This window comes from Ovis canadensis, chromosome 9 (assembly GCF_042477335.2).
Source record: "Ovis canadensis isolate MfBH-ARS-UI-01 breed Bighorn chromosome 9, ARS-UI_OviCan_v2, whole genome shotgun sequence".
Taxonomy (NCBI): domain Eukaryota; kingdom Metazoa; phylum Chordata; class Mammalia; order Artiodactyla; family Bovidae; genus Ovis; species Ovis canadensis.
This window is the reverse complement of record NC_091253.1, coordinates 92,354,473-92,381,057: the sequence shown is the minus strand read 5'-3', so window position 1 is coordinate 92,381,057 and position 26,585 is coordinate 92,354,473. Positions and strand designations below refer to the sequence as shown.

At 44.0% G+C, this 26,585-nt stretch overlaps 1 long non-coding RNA gene across 1 annotated transcript; it reads right to left on the bottom strand.

The window, feature by feature from the left end:
- Positions 1-4,442: 4,442 nt before the first annotated feature.
- LOC138446107 (uncharacterized) lies at positions 4,443-7,283 on the bottom strand. The gene is made up of 2 exons (XR_011259129.1): positions 7,206-7,283; positions 4,443-5,424 (listed from the first exon to the last, which is right to left on the bottom strand). It is a non-coding gene; the product is annotated as an uncharacterized lncRNA (long non-coding RNA).
- Between the last annotated feature and the right edge of the window lie 19,302 nt (positions 7,284-26,585).

Sequence of the window (26,585 nt, the reverse complement as noted above, 5' to 3'; positions counted from 1 at the left end):
ACATAGCCTCTCGAACCCAGGAAATTCAGCGGGGTGCCGAAATTCAACGGGGTGCCGTCCTGCCCCTCCCTGCCTTTTTCACTTCCGACCTTTGCGCCTGCACCTCTCCCCCCACCTCTACTGTCTTCCCCAGCTCCCCCCGGGAATCCGTCCAGACGCAGAGACGCCTCCTCTAGAAGGTGTCCCAGCGGCCGGAGGCAGGGCGCCCCTTCACCCCTCGGCCTCCTGCCTCCGGCCTCTCCCACGGCCCTTCCCAGGCTGCAGGGGGCTGGGGAGACAGAGGCTGCCTCTGGGGGCCCCTCACGCTGGGCCTGGGGCCTGGCCGACGGCGGCCTCTGTGCTCGCCGGGGGGCGGCCCTCCTGCCGGGACTCCGGCGGACGCCCGGGGGAAGCGCTTCGCCGCGGGCAGCTCGGAGGGCCGGCCGGGCCGCGGCTGAGCGCAGCCCGCTAGAGGCGGAGCTGCTCCCGGGCTCGGGGGCCCAGGGCGCCCGCTCGGCCGCGCTGTTCGCGGCTGTCACCTGGGAGGCGGGCCCGTGAGGAGGACGGCCTCTAGCGGGTGGGAGCGCGAGCTGGCCCTGAAGCCGGCGGGGCCGGCCCCGCTCCCAGTGCAGGGAAAGAACAGGGGTAAACAGCAGCCTTGGAAATCCAGCAGCTCTGCGTGGAGGTTGAAACAGACAGGAGGGTGAGAGTTGGATCGGCCCCCTCTGGGCCAGGCGCGGTTAACTGCAGGACGTGAACTGCCCACAAGGGCCTACATTTTTGAGGGGTCGGCAACAGAGAGCTTGAACTGTGTTGCTGGAGAAGACTCTTGAGAGTCCCTTGCACTGCACGGAGATCCAACCAGTCCATCCTAAAGGAAATCAGTCCTGAGTGTTCATTGGAAGGACTGATGCTGAAGCTGAAACTCCAGTACTTTGGCCACCTGATGCGAAGAATGGGTTCATTTGAAAAGACCCTGATGCTGGGAAAGATTGAAGGCGGGAGGAGAAGGGGTCAGCAGAGAATGAGATGGTTGGATGGCATCCCCGACTCAATGGATATGAGTTTGAGCAAGCTCCTGGAGTTGGTGATGGACAGGGAGGCCTGGCATGCTGCAGTCCATGGGATTGGACGCGACTGAGCGACTTTACTGACTGGCTGACAGAGAATAAATAACAAATAACTGTTAATAAGCACTATGGGGACTTCCCTGTAGCCCCGTGTACTTTTGTGGGAGCTAAGTACTGGATGTAGCCAAATAAATAAAAATTATTTTTAGGTGGAGGTACATGAACCTAGAGCCTATTATACAGAGTGAAATAAGTCAGAGAAAAACGAATATTGCATATAAATGCATATATATGAAATCTAGAAAGGTGGTTCAGATGAACCTATTTGCAGGGCAGCAATGGGGACGCAGACATAGAAAAAGACTTGTGGACACAGTGGGGGAAGGAGAGGGTGGGAGAAATTGAGAGAGTAGCAGGGAAATATATATATTACCATATGTAAAACATAGCCAGTGGAAACTTGCTATATGATGCAGGGAGCTCAAACCCAATGCTCTCTGACAACTCGGAGGGGTGCGATGGGGGAGGGAGACTCAGGAGGGAGGGGACAGATACATGCCTATGCCTGATTCCTGTTGATGTATGACAGAAATCAGCACAATATTGTGATCAATTGTCCTCCAATTAAAAATGTTTTATAAAAATAAATATTTTAAAAAACATTGTGAAAAAAATAAGTGCTATGGAAAAGGTAAAATATTCTAATATGAGCAAGGGGACTACTTTAGCAGGAGAAGATGGGGAGGGAAACAGGATAGACTCAGAGAAGGTGCTATTTTATCTATTTCATATATTCAACAAACACTAGGCCACCTGATTCAAAGAAGTGACTCATTAGGAAAGCCCCTGATGCTGGGAAAGATTGAAGGAGGGAGGAGAAGGGGAGGACAGAGAATAAGATGGTTGGATGGCATCACGACTCCACGGACATGAGTTTGAGCAAGCTCTGGGAGTTGGTGATGGACAGGGAGGCCTGGCGTGCTGCAGTCCATGGGGTTGCAATGAGCGACTGAACTGAGGACATAATATGTAATATAAACAAAAATTCCTGTCGTTCGGAGGTTAATTCTAGTGGGGGCGCATAGGAAACAAACATGTCGGATAGTAGTAAAAACTCAGAGGAAAAATACAGGCAGCATGGGGGATGTGGTGGGAAATACTATATTAGATGGACGTTCAGGAGCCTTTCTGGTGTGACATGAGTGGAGAACCGTGAGGTGAGAGAACAAGCCCTGTGGATGAGGAGGGAGAAAATTCCGAGCAGAGGAACCTTGGCATAGTTAATAGACATTGAGGAGGAGATCAGGATGGCTGGAATAGAGTGAGTGGGAGAAGAGGCAGCAGGAGGATGCATTTTAGCGTGATCAGCTCGACTGCTGTGTGGAGCGTAGATTCGGAGGGGGAGAGTGGAAGCAGGGAGACCGGTTAGACCAGTAGGCCCAGGTGAAAGATGATGGTGTGGACTGGGACAGGGCTGTTGTGGCAGACTTATGGAGAGGTGGTTGCATTCAGGACACAGGCTGAAGGTAAAGCTGAAAGGATGTGCTGATGGATTAGATGTGTGGGACAGGGACACCCCAAAGGAGCACCTAGATGAACATTTGTCACTTACCAGAATGGGGAAGATGAAGGGAAAAGTGGCTTCAGGGAAGGATGAAATCAAGAGTTGGTTTTAGACAAGCTAAATGTTAAAATGTGGGAGGAAATTTTAATAGGAAAATTTTAAATGTTCAGCAAAGTTGAAAGGATTTTATAATAAACACCCATATACTCACTGCCTACATTTCATCAACATTTTGTTATGCTTGATCTTTCCATGCCTCTTCTATCATTCCATCTTGTTTTTTGATGCATTTCCAATAAATAAATAAATAAATTGGGGGATATCAATTTGGGATAGTTTTAGTATTTAGGATACATTTTCCCTGGTGGCTCAGATGGTAAAGAATCTGCCTGCAATGCAGGAGAGCTGGGTTCGATCCCTAAGTAAGGACAATCCCCTGGAGAAGGAAATGGCAACCCACTCCAGTATTCTTGCCTGGATACAACCCATAGGAGCCTGGCGGGCTACAGTCCATGGGGTCACAAAGAGTTGGACACAACTGAGTGACTCACACTTACTTACTTCCCCCTAAATACTTCAGCATGCATAGCATTAACAGACGTCAACATTTGTTTTTTGTTTTAATTGAAATATAGTTGATTTCTAGTATTAGTTTCCAGTGTACAACATAGCGACTCAATATTTTTATAACCTGTTGTTGTTCAGTCACTCAGTCATGTCCAACTCTTTATAACTTATACTCCATTTAAATTTATTATGCAACCTTTGTTATATCCCGTGCTGTACAGTAGGGCACAGGGGATATAACATTGTGTTTTATTTATTTTATAATGGTAGTTTGTATCTACTAATTGCCTACCCCTATCTTGCCCCTCTTTCCTTCCACCTCCCCACTGGTATCCACTAATTCTCTGTATCTGAGAGAGTATAACAGACCATTTGTTTTGTCATATTCAGTTTTGATTCCTCCACATAAGTGATAAGATATAGTACCTGTCTTTCTCTGGCTTATTTCATGAAGCATAATACCCTCTAGGTCCATCCACACTCTTGCAATGGCAGCATTTCATTCTTTTTTTATGTCTGGGTAGTGTTGTTGCCTGGAGAATCCCAGGGATGGCAGAGCCTGGTGGGCTGCCGTCTATGGGGTCGCACAGAGTTGGACACGACTGAAGCGACTTAGCAGCAGCAGCAGTATTATTTATAGATATCCATCTTCATTCATCTGTTGATGGGCACTTAGGATGCTTCCATGTGTTGGCTATTGTAAATAACACTGCTATGAACTTGGGGCTCGCTGTACCTTTTTTGAACGAGTGTGTTTGTTTTCTTTAGATCTAGACCCAGCAGTGGAATTGCTGGATGGTGTGGTAGTTCTGTTTTCAGTTTATGGAGGACTCCATGCTGTTTTCTGCAGTGACTGCACCCGTTCGCATCCCCACCAACCGTGCTCTAGGTTTCCCTTTTCTCTACATCCTCACTAGCGTTTGTTACTTGCAGACATTTTAATGACAGCCATTCTGACAGGTGTGAATTGCCATCTCGTTGTGATTTTTGATTTGCATTTCTCTGATGATATTGGAACATCTTTTCACTTGCCTGTGGCCGTCCGTCTGTCTTCTTTAGAAAAGTCTTTTCAGCCTTCTGCTCATTTTTAATTTTTTTTTTAATATTGAGTTGTATGAGCTGTTTATATATTTTGGTTATTAACCCATTATCGGTCATATCATTTGCAAATATTTTCTCCCATTCAGTAGGTTGTCTTTTCATTTTGTTGATTGTCTCCTTTTTCTGTGCTAAACCTTGTAAACTTAATTGGGCCCCTCTTGTTTGTTTTTGCTTTTGTTTCTTTTGCCTCAGGCGAGAGATCCAAAAAAATATCGCTACGATTTATGTCAAAGAGCATTCTGCCTGTGTTCTCTTCTAGAAGTTTCAGGTATTTAGGTCTTATATGTAGGTTTTAATACATTTTTAAAAATTTATTCTTTTACATACGGCTGTCCAGTTTTCCCAGTACTACTTATTGAAGAGATCGTCTTTTCTCCATTGTTCAATATTTGTTTAGTTTTTTCTTTGATAAAATTTCAACAAAAAATACAAATATTGAGTATACATTCTTAACAGATACACTTGTATAACCCAAACTCCTGACAAATTATAGACTATAACTGTCACTTCCGCAGTTTCCTTTTCTTGTTAATTCCCATTTTCACCTTCGTAGAGGCAGCCACCGTTCTTTTTTCCACCATAGATTGGTCACACCATGAATATATATGAATGTATATGTGTTTGCATATATTACACGCAGAAATGGAATCTTGCATATACATATTTTGTGTCTGATTTCTTTCTTTTTTGTGAACAAGCATATTCATTTTTTTTGAGTGGTACCTAAGAGGTGAATTGCTGGGTATATGCTTTAGTTTTATAAAATGACCGGCAGACCTTTTTCCAGAGGTTCATCGACAAAAGACCGGATGGATACATTGTGATATATTGTGCTATGGTTAAAATGAAGTACAGCCACATGTGTCAACATAGATAAATTTCAAAAACATTTGGTGGAGGGGAAGCAAATTTTAGGTCGAAACATTCAGTATGATACCTTTATATCAAGTTTGAAAGCTTGTGAAAGAAATACTACATATCATTATGGATACTTACTTATATAGTAATAGCATAAAAGCCAGCAAGCAGTGATCAATTTCAGGCTACTGGTATCTCACGGGGGTTGTGGAGATGAATGGGATCCAAGGGGTTCACAACTGGCTTCAGCTGTATCGGTAAACTTGTTTTTCTCCTTAAAAACATCTGAAGCAAATATGGTAAAAGGTTAAGATTTTATAAAGTTGGGTGCTGGATACATGTTTATTACATCAGTCTCTGTAGTTTTGGTTCTCTGATTGCTACCTTGTATCTAAGCCCTCCAAGGGGCTGAGCCAGGACCAGGGAACACGTATATGCAGGTATATGCTACATATACCTATAATGCTATAATGCTTGGTGCATTCCCACTGTGTCCCTCCTACGATGCCGCAGTTCAGGGGAAGTGCCCCAGAGCCCCCAGGGAAGATGCCTCTGACCTGCCCCCAGATAAGCAGCCTTGCAGAAGACTGCCAGGCCTGCCCTCCCCACCTCGCTACTAAATTCAGGCCTCTGACCTGGGCCTAGCTCTCCCTCCAATCCCTACTTAAAGTTGGGCTCATTTTAAAGTATCGGTTCTGTTGGCTTGTCTGGGTTTTCCCTCAGTTACCCTGACCTATGTTTGTGCAGTTCCCCTTAGCCTGTCTTCTTCCCCATCACCCCCTCTCTAATGATGTTTATTAATTTCCACTTTATCTTCACTTTCATTTATCTGTATCTTCCGTGGCGTCCCTCAGAGTGGTGTCTGGTCTCTCTTGTGTTCCTTGTAATTGGTTTTTGTTCTGAAACGTCTAGCATTTATGTTTCTTACGCTTATTCCCTAAATCTACCCGTTTCTGTCCCCTGCCCTCCCGCTCTCTGTCCCCTTCTGGTCCTTGACCTGACCATCCCCTCCTTGAACCATTTCTGCTTTGTCAGCTCCCTGCTTAGCTGCCGCTGCCTCGTTATATTTGTAAAAATTCATCTTGGGACGTTGCGAAAAAACTTGCTTCTGCTTTGTGGCCACATTTTTCTGTTGAGTTTTCTTAGCCTGCAGGGAAGTTTTGTTGCTCCTCTTCAGATTTTTCTTCTAACGGTACCTTTGTAGAGATGTGTTCCTGACAGTGCCTTTGATTGAATGTTGACCTCTAACATTTTATCATTTTGGAATGAGTTGGAGTTTTCTAAAATGACTGTTAGCAAGAGAATCCCATGATGGGAACGAGGGAGCTTTGCACATTTCTCGGCTCAAGGCTTCCTGCCTCTGTCGTGTAGCGTATACCTGACTTTGTGGCACCTTCGTGTGTCAAGGTGTCCTCTCAGTTTAGAGCTGTAACCTGGCTCAGCTGAGTGCCTGTCATTCATCCTGGTCCCTCCCCCCAGCCACTGATTCCCAGGCATCCTGCCCCTTCCTGCCTGCCTGCTCTCCTCGCTTTCCTGAGCTGCAACTGTGGCTGCCCCAGTCACTCACAGATTTATTTCTTCCTCCCCAGTGTCCCTGCCCTCTTCCTCCTTATCCCACTCACCCAGCTGTTCCCACCCAGGCCGAGTCCTCTCCTGGGCTGACTTCTCACTGGGCATTGCTGAGACCTGCCTCCTCAGGACCCTTGTGCCATTTCTGCCCGTCCCTGGGTCACCTGCTGAGCCTCCCGTTATAGTTTCCTGTGTTTGTTGGCGGTGGGGGTGACACAGCACACCATACGCAGTCTGAAATTTCTCCTTTCCTTGTTTTATTCACTAAAGATTTAAGCTTGTTGGGGTTTCACACCTCTGTTCTTGTTGCTCTGAATGATTTTCAGGAAAATGGGAAAGATTCTGCACAGAACCGTCACCACGTACCCATCAGGCTGACCTAGCGTCCTTGGCCAGGCATTCAAAGCCCTGCACGGTCTGGCCTCAGTTTCCCTCCCTGCTCTTGGGTGTGACCCCGGCTCTGGCCAGACTAATCTCCCAGCAGCCCAGGAACTCACCGTGCACACGCCTTGCTCTCTGTTCCAGCCCGTGTTCCCTTTAGGGCCTCTTCATGGTAGCCCAGCATGTATTTCTCCACCCACCCACCCACCCCAGGTGCCGCCCACCCCCGCCCCCCACCTCTACCTGCCCACCAACAGGGATAGACGCAGAAACCCAGTATGTTAATCACAGTTCCCTTTCCCTGGGCAACAGTTTAAGGGAAAGCTGAATGGCCCAAGCAGGGCCAAAGTCCCTCCCTGACTTCCTTCCACTGGAGCTAGCTGAAATCCTGCCTCTTGCATCTGGGGTCACTGTGTCAAAGAACGTTCATCTGGAAGAACACACCATCTACAAAATTACAGGACATGGTGACACACAGAGAGAGCTTCCTTAAGTCCTGGATCCACTGAGGTTCCTGGTGACCTAAGCCAGTCCGTCACAGTTTAGCTTAAGTGCAACTGAACAAATCCTGACAAATACGCCTTATTGTGTTCTCCCATTACCCCGGCGTTTTTATCTATCTCAGGACACCTTACACCATATGGTAGTTGTAATTGCCTGTTTATTTGTGTGTGTCTCCTGCCGAAAGCCCTGTGCTGCAAGGTCCGCACTGCTTACCCGGGTGCCTGACCAGCATTGGGCAGTGGATAAATTCTCAGTTGAAACTTCATTTTTGCCTTTCCTAGTTCTTCCCATTACTCAAGGTCTCCACCTCCAAGGTCTTTGTGCAGCATTCCACATCAGATCCAAGAATCTACATAAAATGCCCTGGATGAAGCAGGTTCTCATCAGAGCTGCCGCCTCCGCTTCCCTAGTTAACTCGAGCCAGAAGTGAGGTCTCCTTCGTGGGAGCTCCTGTATCTCCTTTCATCAAATGGTATCCACTCATACTGTCTTCAAAGAGAGATGCAAATGACCTGTACCTGATATAAGTTTTCAAATGTGACTGTAGATGCCAGAAGCAAGGACCTAGGACCATGTTGCATGTAAAAGAATCCCAGTTGTTGAATGAACAGCCGAGAACGCAGCACAGTGATCCATACTTCAGAGGTCAGAGGGCAGCTGATAGTCCGTTACTGGTTGTGGAGTCGTTATGTTAAGTGAGTCACCGGGTAAATTCAGAGGAACCTGAAAGAAGGATGAAGCTGAGTCACACTTTAGCAGAATGGGTGAATGCTGTTTAAAAATCTAATTAAGCCATAACAACTGACCACACCTGAAAAATAGTTGTGGTTATTTTCTCCACCCAGACATCTCATTCCTTGATAAAGGCGGTTAACTTGTCCAGGCTTAATAGTTGGAAGGAGAAATGAGACATGAGGGGGACAAGTCAGAGTTTATGATGGCTCCCATCCTGAGTGTAGCCCGGGAAGAGGCCCGCAGCCCTGGGTCCATAACCATGTTCAGACTTCTCACAGCAGCCTCATACTTCTCTTTGGCTGTGCCTTACATATGTAATTTAAAAAAAATAAAAAATATATATATATTTGTTAGTCGCTCAGTTGTGTCCAACTCTGCAAACCCATGGACTGTAGCTCCTCTGTCCATGGAATTCTCCAGGCAGGAATGCTGGAGTGGGTTGCCATTTCCTTCTCCAGGGGGTTGTCCCATGCCAGGGGTCGAACCTGGATCTCCCGAATTGCGGGCAGATTCTTTACCATCTGAACCACCAGGGAAGTCATATGTACTCATATAATTAGTGATAGTCTGCTTGATTCAACTCTTCCGGTGGCTCGTAAGCTTCAAAAGGCCAGAGACCTGGTCTGTCTTGTGCAGAGCTCAACCTACCAATACCTAGAACAGTATCTGGTCCTTAGGTCTGGGGCTATTGTAGGAGCTCTGCACATATTTATTGAATTCATACCTACAATACTGGACACAACTTGTTTACCTTTTATGTAGCTTCCTAGAATACTTACATGCCCAGATCTCCTTGTCTGATGCAGATGTTAAAAGAACATCTTCAGGTCCAAGTCCTATGATGTCAGTGACCTCCAGCGTCTTATTCACTAAAGTATCTCCAGTGCCTAAAACAGAAGACATTCTTTCAATATTTTCAGAATGAATGATGTAAGTATCTGATTAGTGAAGTTTAAACTAAGGGAAGAAATGGGAACAAGTGTCTGACTTAGTAAGAATGTTCTGCTGAGTTTGTTTTAACCTTTGCAGTTTATAAGTACCCTCTCAAATGCTTAAATCTTATAGCAACACTATGAGGTTTATTTTTTCAGTTTTATAGATGGGGAAAGTCTAAGGGGAATCACAGAGTTTGTCTAAGATCACATAGCTGGCAGGTTGGGACCTGAACCCTAGACTGCAAATTGTACGACCTTTCAACTTTTTCATGGATACCACTTACAGATGAGCTGGAATTATCAGAAAACTATCAACATTTTATCTTTGGAATTATAGAATCTTAGAATCGGAAGTGGCCTTCCACATCAGAAATTCCAAACCCCTCTCTCATTTTTCAAAATGGAAAAAGAAGTTTTAGAGAACTTCTACGACCTGTGCAAAGGCACGCCTCTGGTTGAGCCGCGGTTCAGCTGATGGCGGCCCCTCCACACTGGCCTCCGGCTGGTCCTCAGATTTCACTCGCAGCTGGAGACGGGGCTGAGCTGTGGGAGGCCGTGCTGCCTGCTTTCTTGTATCAAGAGGCTCCAGACACCCGCCCTCTTACAGGAGCCTGGCCCTCACTCGAGGAAACTGGGTATTTGTTGGTTTTTTTTTCCCCTCTTTCTCTTTTTCTCATTTCTTTTTCTTCTTTCTTATTTACCCTGCAAGTGAGGGGCAAAGGCTGTAAAAGCGGCATCTGGTCTTCAGTGTTCCTTACCCCCTCCCCTGTAAGACCTGGTTTTGATACAGCCTTTGAGCATTAGTAAGACTGACCCCACTTCCCTCTTCATTTATTTACTGTTATTCACACCTCAGAGTTCAGCTGTGTCTTCCTTTCTTTCTCTGGTGCCCCAGGTATAGACCCTACTGTCTAACTGAGTGTGGGTTTTGCCCAGAATCCAACAGACCTTGCCCTTGTCTTATAGGGATAACTACCAGCCTTAGAGGCAGATTGCATTGTTTGGCCTTGCACATCACTCTTTTTTATGAGTTAAACCCTGATAACAGAAGAGCATAGATCTAAATTTTATCGGTAATCAAATGCAATGAAATACCATTTTTGACTATCAAATAGGCAAAATATTATATCAGAGACCTTGGTAGTGTATCTGGCAAGAGGGTGAGACGATGAGCACTCATCCATTGCTGCTGTAAATGTGAATTGCTGTTCCTTTTGGGCATACAGCCAGCTACCTATTAAAAAGTACAGAGGTTATGTTCAGTAATGCCATTTCTGTTTGTTTATCCTGTGGAAATCAAGGGTCCAGTATGTAAGGTTCTATGTCCAAGGAAGTTTACTAAAGCTCAGTTTGTGACTCCCAAAAAACTAAAAGACAATTTGAATTTCTGTCAGGAAATGTTGAATAAATTATGGTTTATCTGTAATTCAGAATATAGCCTGCAGTTATTTTTTAATGAGTTAGAGTTATGTGTATACACTTGGAAAACTGTCTGTATGATATAAATGTAGACATAAAGTAACAGAGTAACATTAATAGGATGATCTTACCTTTGGAAAAACCAAATCTTTGTATGTGTGTGTTGTTGTTGTCGTCAGCCGCTGAGTCGTGTCCAGCTCTGTGACCCCATGCACTGTAGCACATCAGGCTCCTCTGTCCTCCACTGGTTTTCTGACTTTGCTCAAACTTTGCTCAAATTCACGTCCATTGAGTTAGTGATCCTATCTAACCATCTCATCATCTGCCGCCCCCTTCTTTTGCTTTCAGTCTTTCCCAGCATCAGAGTCTTGTCTAGTAAGTTGGCTCTTTGAATCAGGTGGCCAAAGTACTGGAGCTTCAGCTTCAACATCAGTCCTTCCAATGAACATTCATGGTTGATTTCCTTTAGGATTAATTGATCTTCTTGCAGAGTAAGGGACTCTCAAGAGTCCTCTCCAGCACCGCAATGTGAAAGCTTCAATTCTTTGGCACTCAGCCTCTTTATGTTCCAACTCTCACATCTGTACATGACTACTGGAAAAACCATAGCTTTGTTTATAGAGACTTTTGTCAGCCAAGTCATGTCTGCTTTTTAATATGCTATCTAGGTTTGGTTTCTCATAGCTTTCCTTCCAAGGAGCAAGTGCCTTTTAACTTGACGGTCGCAGTCATCATCTGCAGTGATTTTGGAGCCAGAGAAAATAAAAGTCTATCACTCTACTTTTTCTCCTCCTGTTTGCCAAGAAGTGATGGGACCAGATGCTGTGATCTTAATTTTTTTAATGTTGAGTTTCAAGCCAGCTTTTTCACTCTTCTCTTTCACCTTTCTCAAGAGGCTCTTTAGTTCCTCTTCATTTTACTCCATTAGTGTTATCATCTGCATATCTGAGGTGGTTGATATTTCTCCCAGCAATCTTGATTCCAGCTTGTGCTTCCTCCAGCCCAGCATTTCACATGATGCACTCTGCATATAAGTTACAGAAGCAGGGTAACAGTATACAGCCTTGACTCGTTCCTTCCCCGATTTTAAACCAGTCCATTGTTCCACATCTGGTTCCAAATGTTGCTTATTGACCTGCACACAGGTTTCTCAGGAGACAGGTAAGTTGATTTGATATTCCCATCTCTTTAAGAATTTTCCATAGTTTTTATGATCCAGACAAAGGCTTTAGTATAGTCAGTGAAGCAGAAGTAGATATTTTTCTGGAACCCCCTTGCTTTCTCCATAATCCAATGAATGTTGGCAATTTGATCTCTAGTTCATCTGCCTCTCAGACACCCAGCTTGTACACTTGGAAGTTCTTGGTCCATGTATTGTTGAATCTCAGCTTGAAGGATTTTGAGCATCACCTTGCTAGAATGTGAAATGAACACAATTGTATGGTAGTTGGTGGCTCAGACGGTAAAGATTCTGCCAGCACTGCAAGAGACTTGGTTTCTATCTCTGGGTCAGGAAGATCCCCTGGAAAAGGAAATGGCAACCCACCCCAGTATTCTTGCCTGGAGAATTCCATGCACAGAGGAGTCTGGCAGGCCACAGTACATGGGGTCACAAAGAGTTGGACACAACTGGATGACTAACACTTTTACCCTTTGAACATTCTTTGGCATTGCCCTTCTTTGGAATTGGAATGAAAGCTGACCTTTTCCAGTTTTGTGGTCACTGCTGAGTTTTCCAAATTTGCCGACATGTTGAGTGTAACACTTTAATAGCACCATCTTTCAAGATTTTAAATAGCTCAGCTGGAATCCTATCACCTCCACTAGCTTTGCTCTTAGTAATGCTTTCTAAAGCCCACTTGACTTCACACTCCAGGATGTCTGGCTCTAGGTAAGTGACTACACCATTGTGATTATCCAAGTTATTAAGACCTTTCTCTTTTAGTTATTTTGTGTATTCTTGCCACCTCTTTCTAATCTCTTCTGCTTCTGTTAGGTCCTTCTGTCCTTTATCATGCCCATCCTTGCATGAAATGTTCCCTTGATATCTCCAGTTTTCTTGAAGAGACCTCTTGTCTTTCCCATTCTATTGTTTTCCTCTATTTCTTTTCACTGTTTATTTAAGAATGCCTTCCTTTCTCTCCTTGCTATTCAGTTAGGTATATCTTTTCCTTTCTCTCTTGCTTTCTGCTTCTCTTCCTTTCTCAGCTATTTGTAAAGCCTCTTCAAACAACCACGTTGCCTTCTTGCATTTCTTTTTCTTTGGGATTGTTTTGGTCACTGCCTCCTGTACAATGTTACAAACTCCATCCATAGTTCTTCAGGCACTCTGTCTACCAGAATCTAACCCCTTAAATCTATTAATCACCTCCACTATATAATCATAAGGAACTTGATTTAGGTCATACCTGTGTGACCTAGTGATTTTCCCTACTTTCTTCAGTTTAACCCTGACTTTTGCAATAAGGAGCTGATAATCTGAGCCACAGTCAGCTCCAGTTTTTGTCTTTACTCATTAAACAGAGCTCCTCCTGGCGTGCTGCGATTCATGGGGTCGCAAAGAGTCGGACACGACTGAGCGACTGAACTGAACTGAACTGAACTCCATATTTAGCTGCAAAATCTGATTTCGGTATTGACCATCTGGTGATGTTCATGTGTGGAGTCTGTTGTGTTGTTGGAAGAGGTTTGCTATGACCAGTGTGTTCTCTTGACAAAACTCTGTTAGCCTTTCTCCTGGTTCATTTTGTGTTCTAAGGCCAAACTTTCCTGTTATTCCAGGTATCTCGTGACTTCCTAGTTTTGCATTCTAATCACCTATGATGAAATGGACAGATGAATGATGCATCTCAATAAACCCACAGTAAAAAGTTAAAAATACATTTAATACACCTAATCTTCTGAACTTTATAGTTTCAGGACAGAAATAAAGGACAAAAATGGTATGGATCTAACAGAAGCAGAAGATATTAAGAAGAGGTGGCCAGAATACACAGAAGAACTATACAAAAAAGATCTTCATGACCCAGATAACCACAATGGTGTCATCATTCACCCAGACCCAGACATCCTGGAGTGTGAAGTCAACTGGGCCTTAGGGAGCATCACTATGAACAAAGCTAGTAGAAATGATGGAATTCCAGTTAAGCTCTTTCAAATCCTAAAAGATGATGCTGTGAAAGTGCTGCACTCAGTATGCCAACAAATTTGGAAAAGTCAGCAGTGGCCACAGGGCTGGAAAAGGTCAGTTTTCTTCCAATCCCAAAGAAAGGCAATGCCAAAGAATGCTCAAACTACGGCAAAATTGCACTCATCTCACACAGTAGTAAAGTAATGCTCAAAATTCTCCAAGCCAGGCTTCAACAGTACATGAACTGTGAACTTTCAAATGTTCAAGCTGGATTTAGAAAAGGCAGAGGAACCAGAGGTCAAATTGCCAACATCCGCTGGATCATTGAAAAAGCAAGGGAATTCCAGAAAATCTACTTCTGCTTCACTGACTATGCTAAAGCCTTTGACTGTGTGGATCACAACAAACTGTGGACAATTCTGAAAGAGATGGGAATACCAGACCACCTGACCTGCCTCCTGAGAAACCTGTAAGCAGGTCAAGAAGACAGTTAGAACCGGACATGGAACAACAGACTGTTTGAAAATTGGGAAAGGAGTATGTCAAGGCTGTATATTGTCACCCTGCTTATTTAACTTATATGCAGAGTCAGTTCAGTTCAGTCACTCAGTTGTGTCCAGCTCTTTGCAACCCCATGAACCGCAGCACGACAGTCCTTCCTGTCCATCACCAACCCCCGGAGAGTACATCATGCGAAATGCCAGGCTGGATGAAGCACAAGCTGGAATCAAGATTGCCTGGAGAAATATCAATAACCTCAGATATGCAGATGACACCACCCTTATGGCAAAGCGAAGAAGAACTAAAGAGCCTCTTGATGAAGGTGAAAAAAGAGAGTGAAAAAGTTGGCTTAAAGCTCAACATTCAGAAAACTAGTATGGCATCTGGTCCCACCACTTCATGGCAAATACGTGGGGAAACAATGGAAATGGTTACTTTATTTTGGGGGGGTTCCAAAATCACTGCAGATGGTGACTGCAGCCATGAAATTAAAAGATGCTTGCTCCTTGGAAGAAAAGTTATAACCAATCTAGATAGCATATTCAAAAGCAGAGACATTACTTTGCCGACAAAGTTCTGTCTAGTCAAAGTTATGGTTTTTTCCAGTGGTCATGTATGGATGTGAGAGTTGGACTATAAAGAAAGCTGAGCAACAAAGAATTGATGCTTTTGAACTGTGGTGTTGGAAAGGACTCTTGATAGTCCCTTGGACTGCAAGGAGATCAAACCAGTCAGTCCTAAAGGAAATTAGTCCTGAATATTCATTGGAAGGACTGATGCTGAAGCTGAAACTCCAATACTTTGGCCAACTGATGCAAAGAACTGACTCATTGGAAAAGACCCTGATGCTGGGAAAGATTGAAGGCAGGAGGAGAAGGGGCCGAAAGAGGATGAGATGGTTGGATGGCATCACTGACTCAATGGACATGATTTTGAGCAAGCTCCGGGAGTTAATGATGGGCAGGGAATCCTGGTGTGCTGCAGTCCATGAAGTCACAGAGTCAGACATAACTGAGCCACTGAACTGAGTCTTCTGAACTTCATAACTTCGTGTTGCCTACCTTAAACATGCTCAGAACACTGCCATTAGCCTACAGTTGGGCAAAGTTGATACAAACGCTATTTTATAATAAAGTGTAGAATGTCTCATGTAATTTGCTAAATGCTGAAAGTGACCATTGGAATAGTTTTCTGGGTACAGGATGATTGTAAGGGCATTGGCTGTTTACCTTCCTGACGGTGTGACTAACTGGTAGCTGTGGTCTGTGGTTTGAGAGTGTTGGATAGCATGTCGCGAACCTGAGAAAAGACCAACATTCAGAATTTGAGTACAGACTCTACTGAATGCCTGTCACTTTTGAGCCGTATTGTAAAGTCTAAAGTTGTCAGTGGAACCCTAGTAAGTCAGGCATCATCAGTATGTGAGTATGGAGAGGGATTGGCAGGATACCAACTCAGCTAATGAAAGTTATGCTTCGAGGGCAGACAGAATGTGGAAGGAGACATCAGCATATCTGTGTTGTTTGTCTTGTTATAATAAGCACGCAATGAGTTTATGATTTTTTTTAATAAAGTGAAAAAAATTTTGAGAGAATAGGTTAGAAAGATGGGTTATAATCTAGTTTCTGTCACTTAATAGTTGTGAGAGATTTGGTAAAGTATTTAACCTCAGTTCTCATCTATAAAGGTCTTCCCTGGTGGCTCAGACAATAAAGAATCCACCTGCAATGCGAGAGACCTAGGCTCGATCCCTGGGTCGGGAAGATCCCCTGGAGAAGGGAAAGGCTACCCAATCCTGTATTCTGGCCTGGAGAATTCCATGGACAGAGAAGCCTGGCAGGCTACACAGTCCATGGCGTTCTCAAAGAGTCAGACACGGCTGAGCGACTTTTCCTTTCACGCATCTGTAAAAGGGGAGTAATACCTACATCCCCATGTGTGATGAAAGGCAGTAACATATGCAAAGCACGTTGTAATCCCTCTGTAAGTGTTAGTTTCTTTTTCCCTCTATACAAGCATTTTGTAGTAGAATATTAAAACACAAGCAAAATATGTTGGCTGTGGTACCAGAGTGTGTTATCCTGATGTGTGCAGTGTGGCATTGGCCTACCAAAGGGGTGATACAGTGTCTCTCTTTGCTCCCCTCGATCCTTATAGAGATGAAGAATAATGTACAAGGGTGCCATGGTTCTCTGGCGTTATTTACCTGGTGCCTCAGTTACAAGTAACCCAGCTGCAAAGCAGAGAGGAAGAGCGCCTCTGAATAGCCAAAACAGATGTCTGACGTTCTGGCTCCTGTGGGATCATTTATTCTTACTTTAGATAACCCCAACAAGCTTCTCCAGTAATGATGCTACGGCAGTTACCCTGAAGGCAGACAGGAGGGTCTGAGCTCAGGCGTGCATGGAAGACTGAACTGCGAACACAAGTACTCAGGGAGCCAGATGGTCTGGGGGCTAGGCCCTGTTTTCACAATGAATAACTGGTCTTCATAATGACGATGCTGAATTATTAGGGAGAAATTAATTCATGCTTCATATAATCTTGTAAAGGCCCCTAATTAGAGGGTGATACAGTCTAGAAGTATTAGCTCCAAAGATGATTAAACTTTTCAGTTCCATTGTGTAAAAAAGTAAGTTTTGTTTTGGTATTAGTGCCAGAATATAACAGAGGTCTTTATCCTATGAGGGAAGATAGTATAGCTGCCTATAGTTAGAAGTCTGGACAGCCAAGTGTGGCAGGTGTTAGAAATTGTTCAAACAGGATTTTTAACTTGGAACAACGGAATGATCTCACGCAAGTACATTATTTGCTTTTTGACTAAAAGAATATCCACAGTCTATAATCGAAAATCCCTGGGGCCTGGTCACTTTTGGAATTCAGAATTTTTCAGGTTTCTTAAGCAGTAGTATGTAATGTAGTAACCCCAGCAGAGTCTGACGTAGCATACGATGGTCAAATATGTTAATATTTCTGTAGTGAAGTATTAGGACAAAGAGTGGGTAGTTTATTTAAATAACAAAATCCCCAGAATGAAATAGTGGGATAAAAACAGAATGTAAATATTCTAGTAGTCTTATTTCTAAGACAACATTTTGTAAATCTTTCAGTATACACAGGTTTGAATTCAGCTAAATATGCCAAAGACAAAGGTGAACATCCCTTGCCCCTGGTTGCTTGAGCGTCTTAGGGGAGGAACCTCAGTGCCTGTCGCCAGCGGCAGCCGGAGCGCCCTCTGCTGGCAGGAGCAGGACTAAGGACCGTTTTAAGTACTTCTCAGGTCAAATGCTCCGCTAATTTAGGTTTCCATCTAAGCAGTCCCTCTTAAATTATGAAAATCACCATAAGCTCACGCTCACTGATAAATGCGGCATAGTTCAAGGCTAGCCCTGACTAATCACACATTTTCACCATGCCATGTAGGGCTATTTTTCTCCACCCGTGTTTACAAAGTCATCTCCATCATCACTGTTATCCTCATGATTATCTGTATTTAAAACCGTTTCACACAGTCATTAGGACAGCTACTATCAGAAACCAAATGACAGGCATTGGAGAGGATGCCGAGAGACTGGAACACCTGTGCGCTGCTGGTGGGAATGCAAAATGGTGTCGCCACTGTGCAAAAGCAGTGTGACAGTTGCTCAAAAAATTAAAAATGGAATTACTATATAATCCAGAAATCCCATTCCTGGCTGTATACTCAGACTAATTTAAAACTGGGTCTCAGAGATATTTGTACCCCCATTTTCATGGCAGCACTGTTTTCATTAGCTAAGACATGGAAGCAGCTCAAATATCCATCAGTGATGAATGGTTAAGCAAATTGTAGTATATACATACAAGTCAGCCTTAAAAAAAGAAGGAAATTCTGCAATATGCTACAGCATGCATGAACTGGGAGGACATTAGGCTAAGTGAAATAAGCCAGCCACAAAAAAGACAAATACTATATGATTCCACTTACTTGAGGTACTTGTTGTTATTCAGTCCCTCAGTCGTGTCCAACTCTTGCAACCCCATAGACTGCAGCACGCCAGGCTTCCCTGACCTTCACTGTTTCCCAGAGCTTGCTCAAACTCGTGTCCAAGTCAGTGATGCCATCCAACCATCTCATCCTCTGTAACCCTCTTCTGCCTTCAATCTTTCCCAGCATCAGGGTCTTTCCAAATGAGTCAGATCTTCACATCAGGTGGCTAAAGTATTGGAGCTTCAACTTCAGGATCAGTCCTTCTAATGAATATTCAGGATTGATTTCCTTTAAGATTGACTGGTTTCACCTCCTTGCAATCCATGGGATTCTCAATGTCTTTTCCAACCCCATAGTTCGAAGGCATCGATTTCTTTGGCGCTCAGCCTTTTTTTATTGTCCAGGTCTCACATCCATACATGACTACTGGAAAAACCACAGCTTTGACTATACAGACCTTTGTTGGCAAAGTAATGTCTCTGCTTTTTAATACTCTGTCTAGGTTTGTCATTGCTTTTCTTCCAAGGAACAAGCGTCTTTTGATTCCATGGCTGCAGTCACCGTCCACAGTGATTTTGGAGCCCAAGAAAACAAAGTCTCTCACTGTTTCCATTGTTTCCCCATCTATTTGCCATGAAGTGATGGTACTGGATGCCATGATCTTCGTTTTTTGAATGTTGAGTTCTAGGCCAGCTTTTTTCACTCTCCTCTTTCACATCAAGAGGCTCTTTAATTCCTTGAGATACTTAGAGTAGTCCAAATCATAAACACAGAAATTATAATGGTGGTTGCTGAGAGGAGGGAAGTCTGGGGAGTTCGTGTTTATAGGTAAAGAGTTTAATTTTCACAAGATGACAAGAGTTTGGGGGATGGATGATATGGTGATGGTTGTGCAACAGCGTAACTGTATTTTAATACCACTGAATTGTACACTTAAAAATGGTTAAGATGGAAATTCCCTGGCAGTCCAGTGGTTAGGACTCTGAGCTTCCACTGCAGGGGACACAGGTTCAGTCCCTGGTCAGAGAATAAGATCCTGCATACTCTGTGGTGCAGCCAAATAAACAAATACCAGTCCTTAAAAAAAAATTTTTAGCAAATACTCACTTACCAAAAAAATGGTTAAGATGATTAATTTTATGATGTGTATTTTACCACAATAAAAAAATATATATTCACACACACACACACACACACACAAAGCCACTTCAGCATTTTCTCACTTAAGACATGCCCAATGGAAGTATCATCATCAATGTGGAAAGCTTCTTTGATGTCACTTTATACTTTTAGCTCATAAACTTTTAGCAAAAAGTAGTCTTCTCATTAGTGATAGGAAATCCTTTAAAGTACTCATCTGTGAATTTAGCTTCAAACATCACTGTAAACCAAAAAATTCAAGCATTATTAAAAATAGAATTTTAATTTTGAAGTAATCTTAGATTTTCAGAAAAATTGCAAAGATAGAACGGAGTTCCCATATACTCTGAGCCCATCTTCCACTAATGTTAAATAACCATGGCATATTTGCCAAAATTAAGAAATTAACAATGGTAGTGTACTATTCCTTAAGGCCCACACTATCAGATTTCCCCAGTTTTCTCATTAATGGCCCTTTTTTTTTTTCCTGGTCTAGGATCCAATTCAGTTTCCCCTGTTGCATTTCATCATCATGTCTCCCTGGTTCTCCTTGAACCTATGGCAGTTTCCATCTTTCCTTGTTTTTCACAACCTTAAAACTCTTGAGAAGTGTTGGTGAGGTATTTTGAAAAATGTGCCTCGAATTGAGTTTGTCTGAATTTTCTCATGACTAGTGACTGTTTATGCATCATATCAGTGAGAAACACTTTCAATATTGATGTATCACTGTAATTCCAAGCCTGAGCACCTAATGGCATCCTGAAGATTGAACTTTTCCAAAAAGTGTTTGAGTCTGAGACCCTTGTTAATTTCAACAAGCAAGCACCTAGGACAATATTTGTCTTACTTGTTAAATGATTTGACTTGCTCTTCACTGAGGATAATTCCACACTGGCATCACAGGAAATTCAGGGTGGTCTTGTGGAGCACTTCTCTAGGATAAGTAAAATCTTGCAGTCCTTCCCAGGCAGCCTGCTTGCAGGGAATACCCCCTGTAAATCCTGACTGACCCATCACAGTATTTCTCTGGCTTCCTGTGTCCTGTGCGCAGCCGAGGTAAATCACAGTATTTCTCCGGTTACCTGTGTCCTGTTTGAGGCCGAGGTAAACCGCCGCATTTCTCCGGCTTTCTGTGTCCCGTGCGCGTCGTGCAGCGCAGGTAGATCGCATGCGCCTTTCTGACATCTGAGGGGCTGCTCCCTCCAGACACTGCTAGCTTGTCTACTGGGGCAGCAGTCAGAGCACCCCCACGACCTGTGGTCACTCGTCAGGGCTGTGCATGTCTTTCCAAGAGCTGTTTCGTCTACACTGTCAGTTTGTTCAAGGATAAGGTTTTCACCAGGCATGAGTTTATCAAATTTACTCACAGAATTTTCTGATCATTAGAAGCTTTTTCCACTTGATTTCCAGATCATTTCACACAACGATGCTTCTTCAATGTGCCCACTAAGTCGCTTCAGTCGGGTCCAGCTCTTTGCGACCCCATGGACTGTGGCCTGCCAAGCTCCGCTATCCACGGGATTCTCCAGGTAAGAATCCTGGAGTGGGTTGCCTTGCCTTCCTCCAAGGGCTCTTCCTCCCTCTGCATTATCTGTAGCTGATTCTAATAAATGTTCACACAGACCTTCAGGTTCCGTTCTTCATGGCATACGTTCCAGATACACATCCCCTTCTTGTGGAATCCACTGAGCCAAAACTTGGTCAAGGGTTTCACTTTTTTGTTCTATGCAACATTTTCTGGTTTTTTTATTTTTACTAATTTTTGTCCATCATCACTGTATACCTTAAACAACATCTGTTTCTTTAAGTCATATTTCATAATTATTCTACTTCATAATCTCCAGTAAGATGCCTCACAGACCGCAGGATCACGCTCCTGCAATAACGTCACTATGCTGTGCTGTTGTTAATGAGAGACACTTCTTTTCTTCTTTTTATCTTCTCACTATTACCACAGGGTATCTTTGACTCTGTTTGACGTTTTTACGGTTACAAAAGAACCAAAAATTAAAAAGGCAACAAAACACCAGTATTGAGCAGATATTTTAAGAGGAATGTTGTGACACAACTGAGTCTTAGGTCAGTTCAACCAGTTTTGCTGCAAAATAAGTTTTGTGCCAAAGCTATGAAATAATTTTTGGTTTTAAGAGCTCTCAGATGTCAGAATTGGCCGATAAGCAACTATGGGCCCATTTTAACAATCTTTTGGCCACGACTCGCACCATGTGAGATCTTAGTTCCTGACTAGGGATTGAACCTGTGGCCCCTGCACTGGCAGTGCAGAGTTCTAACCACTGGATTAAGGGACATCCTTAATGTCCATCGTTATGTCCCTGTCCATATCAGAGACATGCCATGGGCCTACTTTTTTTGGAAGATATTTTTCATGTAATGAAAGAAATAATAGTTCCCTTCATGAAAAAATGTTTCTTGAGCACCTAAGACAGTAAGAATGCATTTTTTTCTGTTTTTAACCAGAGACCTCTTTAGCCTTGGAGCTCTAACTGCCAAACAAAAATTCTGATTGGCACTGAAATTTCATTTATAGAAACAACAAATATTTTGACTTGTATACAAAGTAACCCTCAAAATTCTCCAAGCTAGGCTTCAACACTTTGTGAACCAAGAACTTTCAGATGTTCAAGCTGTATTTAGAAAAAGGAGAGGAACCAGAGGTCAAATTGCCAACATCCGCTGGATCATCGAGAAAGCAAGGGGATTCCAGAAAATCATCTACTTCTGCTTCACTGACTATGCTAAAGCCTTTGACTGTGTGGATCACAACAAACTGTGGACAGTTCTGAAAGAGATGGGAATACCAGACCACGTGACCTGCCTCTTGAGAAATCTGTATGCAGGTCAAGAAGGAACAGTTAGAACCAGACTTGAAACAACAGACTGGTTCAAAATTGAGAAAGGAGTACATCAAGGCTGTATATTGTCACCCTGTTCATTTAACTTATATGCATAGTATATTATGTGCAATGCTGGGCTGGATAAAGCACAAGCCGGAATAAAGACTACTGGGAGAAATATCAATAACCTCAGATATGCTGATGACACCACCCCTATGGCAGAAAGCAAAGAACTAAAGAGCCTCTTGATGAAGGTGAAAGAGGAGAGTGAAAAAGCTGGTTTAAAACTCAGCATTCAAAAAGGAAGATCATGGTATCCAGTCCTACCACTTCGTGGCAAATGCATGGGGAAACAATGGAAACAGTGAGAGACTTTATTTTCTTGGGCTCCAAAATCACTGCTGATGATGACTGCAGCTATGAAATTAAAAGATGTTTGCTCCTTGGCAGGAAAGCTATGACAAACCTAGACAGTGTATTAAAAAGCAGAGATATTACTTTGCCAACAAAGGTCCGTCTAGTCAAGGCTATGGTTTTTCCAGTGGTCATGTATGGGTGTGAGAGTTGGACTGTGAAGAAAGCTGAGTGCTGAAGAATTGATGCTTCTGAACTGTGGTGTTGGAGAAGCCTCTTGAGAGTCCCTTGGACTGCAAGGAGATCCAACCAGTCCATTCTAGAGGAGATCAGTCTTGGGTGTTCATTGGAAGGACTGATGTTGAAGCTGAAACTCCAGTACTTTGGCCACCTGATGCAAAGAGCTGACTCATTGGAAAAGACCCTGATGCTGGGAAAGATTGAAGGTGAGAGGAGAAGGGGACAACAGGATGAGGTGGTTGGATGGCATCACCGACTCAATGGATGTGAGTTTGAGCAAGCTCTGGGAGATGGTGAAGGGCAGGGAAGCCTGGCGTGCTGCAGTCCATGGGGTCACAGAGTCAGACACGACTGAGCAACTGACACAACAACATACGATTCAGGCTCTGCGTAAGATTTGTTAGCTTAATACGTATTGCAGCCTCGGTATTCATATTGAAAATGGCATAGATTTTTTACTGGTTTTCCCACAAGTCCAGGGCTCTCAGGCTGCAAACTGCCACACATGTCCCAGGTTCTCCACACAAACGTGAACATACGGTTCTTAGAAGCACGGAGTGGGTAACATGTGGAGCCCCCACATGAAACTGAGCCACAGGTGTTCAGGGCTCAGGACCTAAATGTACCATGAGCCCTGAGAAGGTTCATAGATCTGGTTCTCAAGGCCCCAAAGCAAGCAGAAGTAGAAGTGGGGCTTCAGAGAAATGAGTGGCTGGGAGTCTGCTGAGGGGGACCAGGAAGAAACAGGAAGACCTGTGGGAGTAAGTGATGCCTGTCCTAGACCTTGTAGGATGAGCGGCTTCCAGTGGGCGGGTGGGGAGGCATCCCACCCTGGCGTCCGTGCCCTCGCTCTTCGTCAGTAGTAGATCCCCTTATTTGGCTGAAAGAAAGGCCACATACACTTCCCGTTCTCCCTTGCAACTAGTACAGACCACCGACTGAAATTCCGCCAGCGGCAGGTAAGCAGAAACGGTGTGTATGGCTCAGGCAGTGAGGCAGGGATGTGCGGTGAGTTTGCAAGTCTTCAAGGAGCTGAGAGAAGTAGCAAGATGGCATAACGCTGTTTCTCAGAAGCAGCTCAACACGAAGCAACACAACGAATCACACAGGGGCCAGCCAATGCTTGTCCATGGGATCAATACCACCCAACAGCAAGAAACTTCCTTAGGAGAGCCACTGTCTCCGGCCCTCCCTTCCGTCTGAGGGAGAGAGGCCAGCACCCTGCCTTTCATACCCCATTCATGACCCAGCTCCTACAGCCCAGCTGTCATCCTGTCAGATACTTCTGTGTATTTAGCATTTACATTTAAAGAAATTACTACAGACTAGGCTCAATTTTAGCTTACCTTACCTATTGAAAAACAAACAGAAAAACAGCCAGAAGAATGAGTTTAGAGGACAAACCACTGAAAAGGGCAGCGTCAATATTTAAGTTCCTACAATAAAAATACTACAGCAACACCCCAAGGAGGGCAGGCCCCTGCTTTCTGCCTGTTCCCCGGGGCCCCGTGTGAGAGGCACGGGGGCGCTTAGTCACATCTTCAAGTCAGCTGGACTTCCTCGGGATCGTTTCACACACTTACTGGAATTTCAGCCACAGCACAGGTGTAGCTATGGGATATGACTAGAACTCACATTCCCCAGTATCTGACGAGGGTATTTCAACTGGAAAATAGATGTAAAAGTCAGTTCTGCCAAAACTGACAGGAAACGTAATAGGTCTTTGGGTCTGTAGTGGATTATTTTTGTGTAATAACCAGGTATTTGAATTACCAAGAAGTGTCTAAGCAACGGCACCCCCACTTTATGGTTTTAAAATAGAAAATACAGCCGCAAAGAATCTCTGTCTAGAAGAAATTTGGTGTGTCAGCACTACAGAGATTTTAGAAAGTGTCAAATGTACAGATTCTATTAAAAGGGAGGCGCAAACTTTTAGTTGGAACCTGAAATTGATGTCCCCTTAATTTGTCCTGTCCTCCCCTGCATGTTATGACCTCACGCAAGTTCTACCAATCCAATTTTATGACAAAGTATACATAAAGAATTCATGAGTTTATTTACATTGCTTTAAGCATATGAAATACATCAGTTTTTTCATGGTTTTGCTAAAGAGCAAGAGTATTAATGGAAGTTTCTTGTGTTAATAATCCCTCAGGTACTTCTGCAGAACTCTGGGGCTGCAAATGCATTCTGCAGCACATGTTTGCCAAACGCAACATGTTTTTGGATCAGCAAAACTTTTTGTAAGATGTTCCCTAGTTCCAAGACTTTCTAACTTGTTCTGGATTTCTGGGTAGATATTTGTAATCTCCCCCCGCCCCAAAGACTACTGCTTGACCTGTGAAACTCAAGAACTTCTAAGTGCAACGTACCGATCCGTTTGACTCCCTTATTGATGGGTGCCGTCGACACAGCCTAGGCTCATCAGGGAGACAAAGCCAGGTGCCGTTCATGTCCCTTGGGGTCCAGGCTTGATGTGACTCAGGAAACCTTGGCCAGGGCCTCCCGGGGTTTCAGAGATAATAGGGACAAGCAGGTCCTGGGAAGGCTGGTTGAGAAAGAAGCTGTCCAGGGAAGCCACCATGTCAGACTGTGTTACTGTTATTTTAGAGGCTCCGTTTATCATCAGCAAAGCCTGGTCAGCTCTGTAACTGCTAATCTACTTTTCAGCTTCACAAACTGCCCTAGGGTGAGCCCGTTAAGAAATGCAGAGTGTCTGGTCCCACCCTGGACCTAGTGGATCAGAACCTGCGTTCTTCATAAGATCTCCCAGATGATTCGTCTACACATTAAAGCTTGCTGGCCCTGGGATAGGAGTCTTGAGGTGAGCAGAGAAGGGGAATTGTGTCGAGTTGACCAGGGGTGCACAATAGGATGGCCCAACACTGACGCTCGAGCTTGTACCCCCCAAGTGTCTCATGGCCGCAGTCCCCACAGTTGTGTGATTTCCTCCAGGAGCTCTTAGGCAGCTTGAGTGTAGAAACAAAGGCCTGCATTTGGATTAACATGAGGTTGGAGATCAGCAGAGGAGGCATGTCTGAAAGAGAGAAGGCGCAGAGTTAAGCGCAGGATGGAGCGAAATGGCTTTGAGGCTGGGTGGGAAGGAGAGTGGCTGTGAAGAAAGAGGACGACAGCTGCATCGTTCCGACGACTTAAAGCAGGTTATCTGATAGAGTGGGGAAGCTGCCTGGCAGAGCAGCAGTCCCAGACTGCTACACAGGAGCTGTGGAACTGTTGCGAGGCGTAGAGATTGTTATGGGTGAAGGAAATGTTCTTTATCTGAAACTGTCTATTATGGTATCCCCTGGCCACATGTGGCTATTGAACACTTGAATATGACTGCTGTGACTGAGGGGCTGAACTCTTAATTTTATTTGATTCCAATTAAAATAACCACTTGTGGCTGGGGGCTACCATCTGGAGAGGCCAGGTCTAGAGTCTGCAGTCTTACAGGATCCAAAAGTGTACATTCTGGCAGAAGTTTTTATTCGAAATATAAATTTGCATGCTAAAGAAGGATACCGTAGTATTTTAGACCTAAAATTAACCCAAAGACACAGAGCTCAAGTCTTACAGTAATTCTCAAGTGCGTATCATCCATGGTCTAATGAAACAGAGGCAGAACCACTAAAGGAAGGAGGGAGAGCAAGACAGAAGGATGCGCCAAAACCAGGGACTGGGGAGCAGTCACACTCTTCTCTGGCTGGTCACCT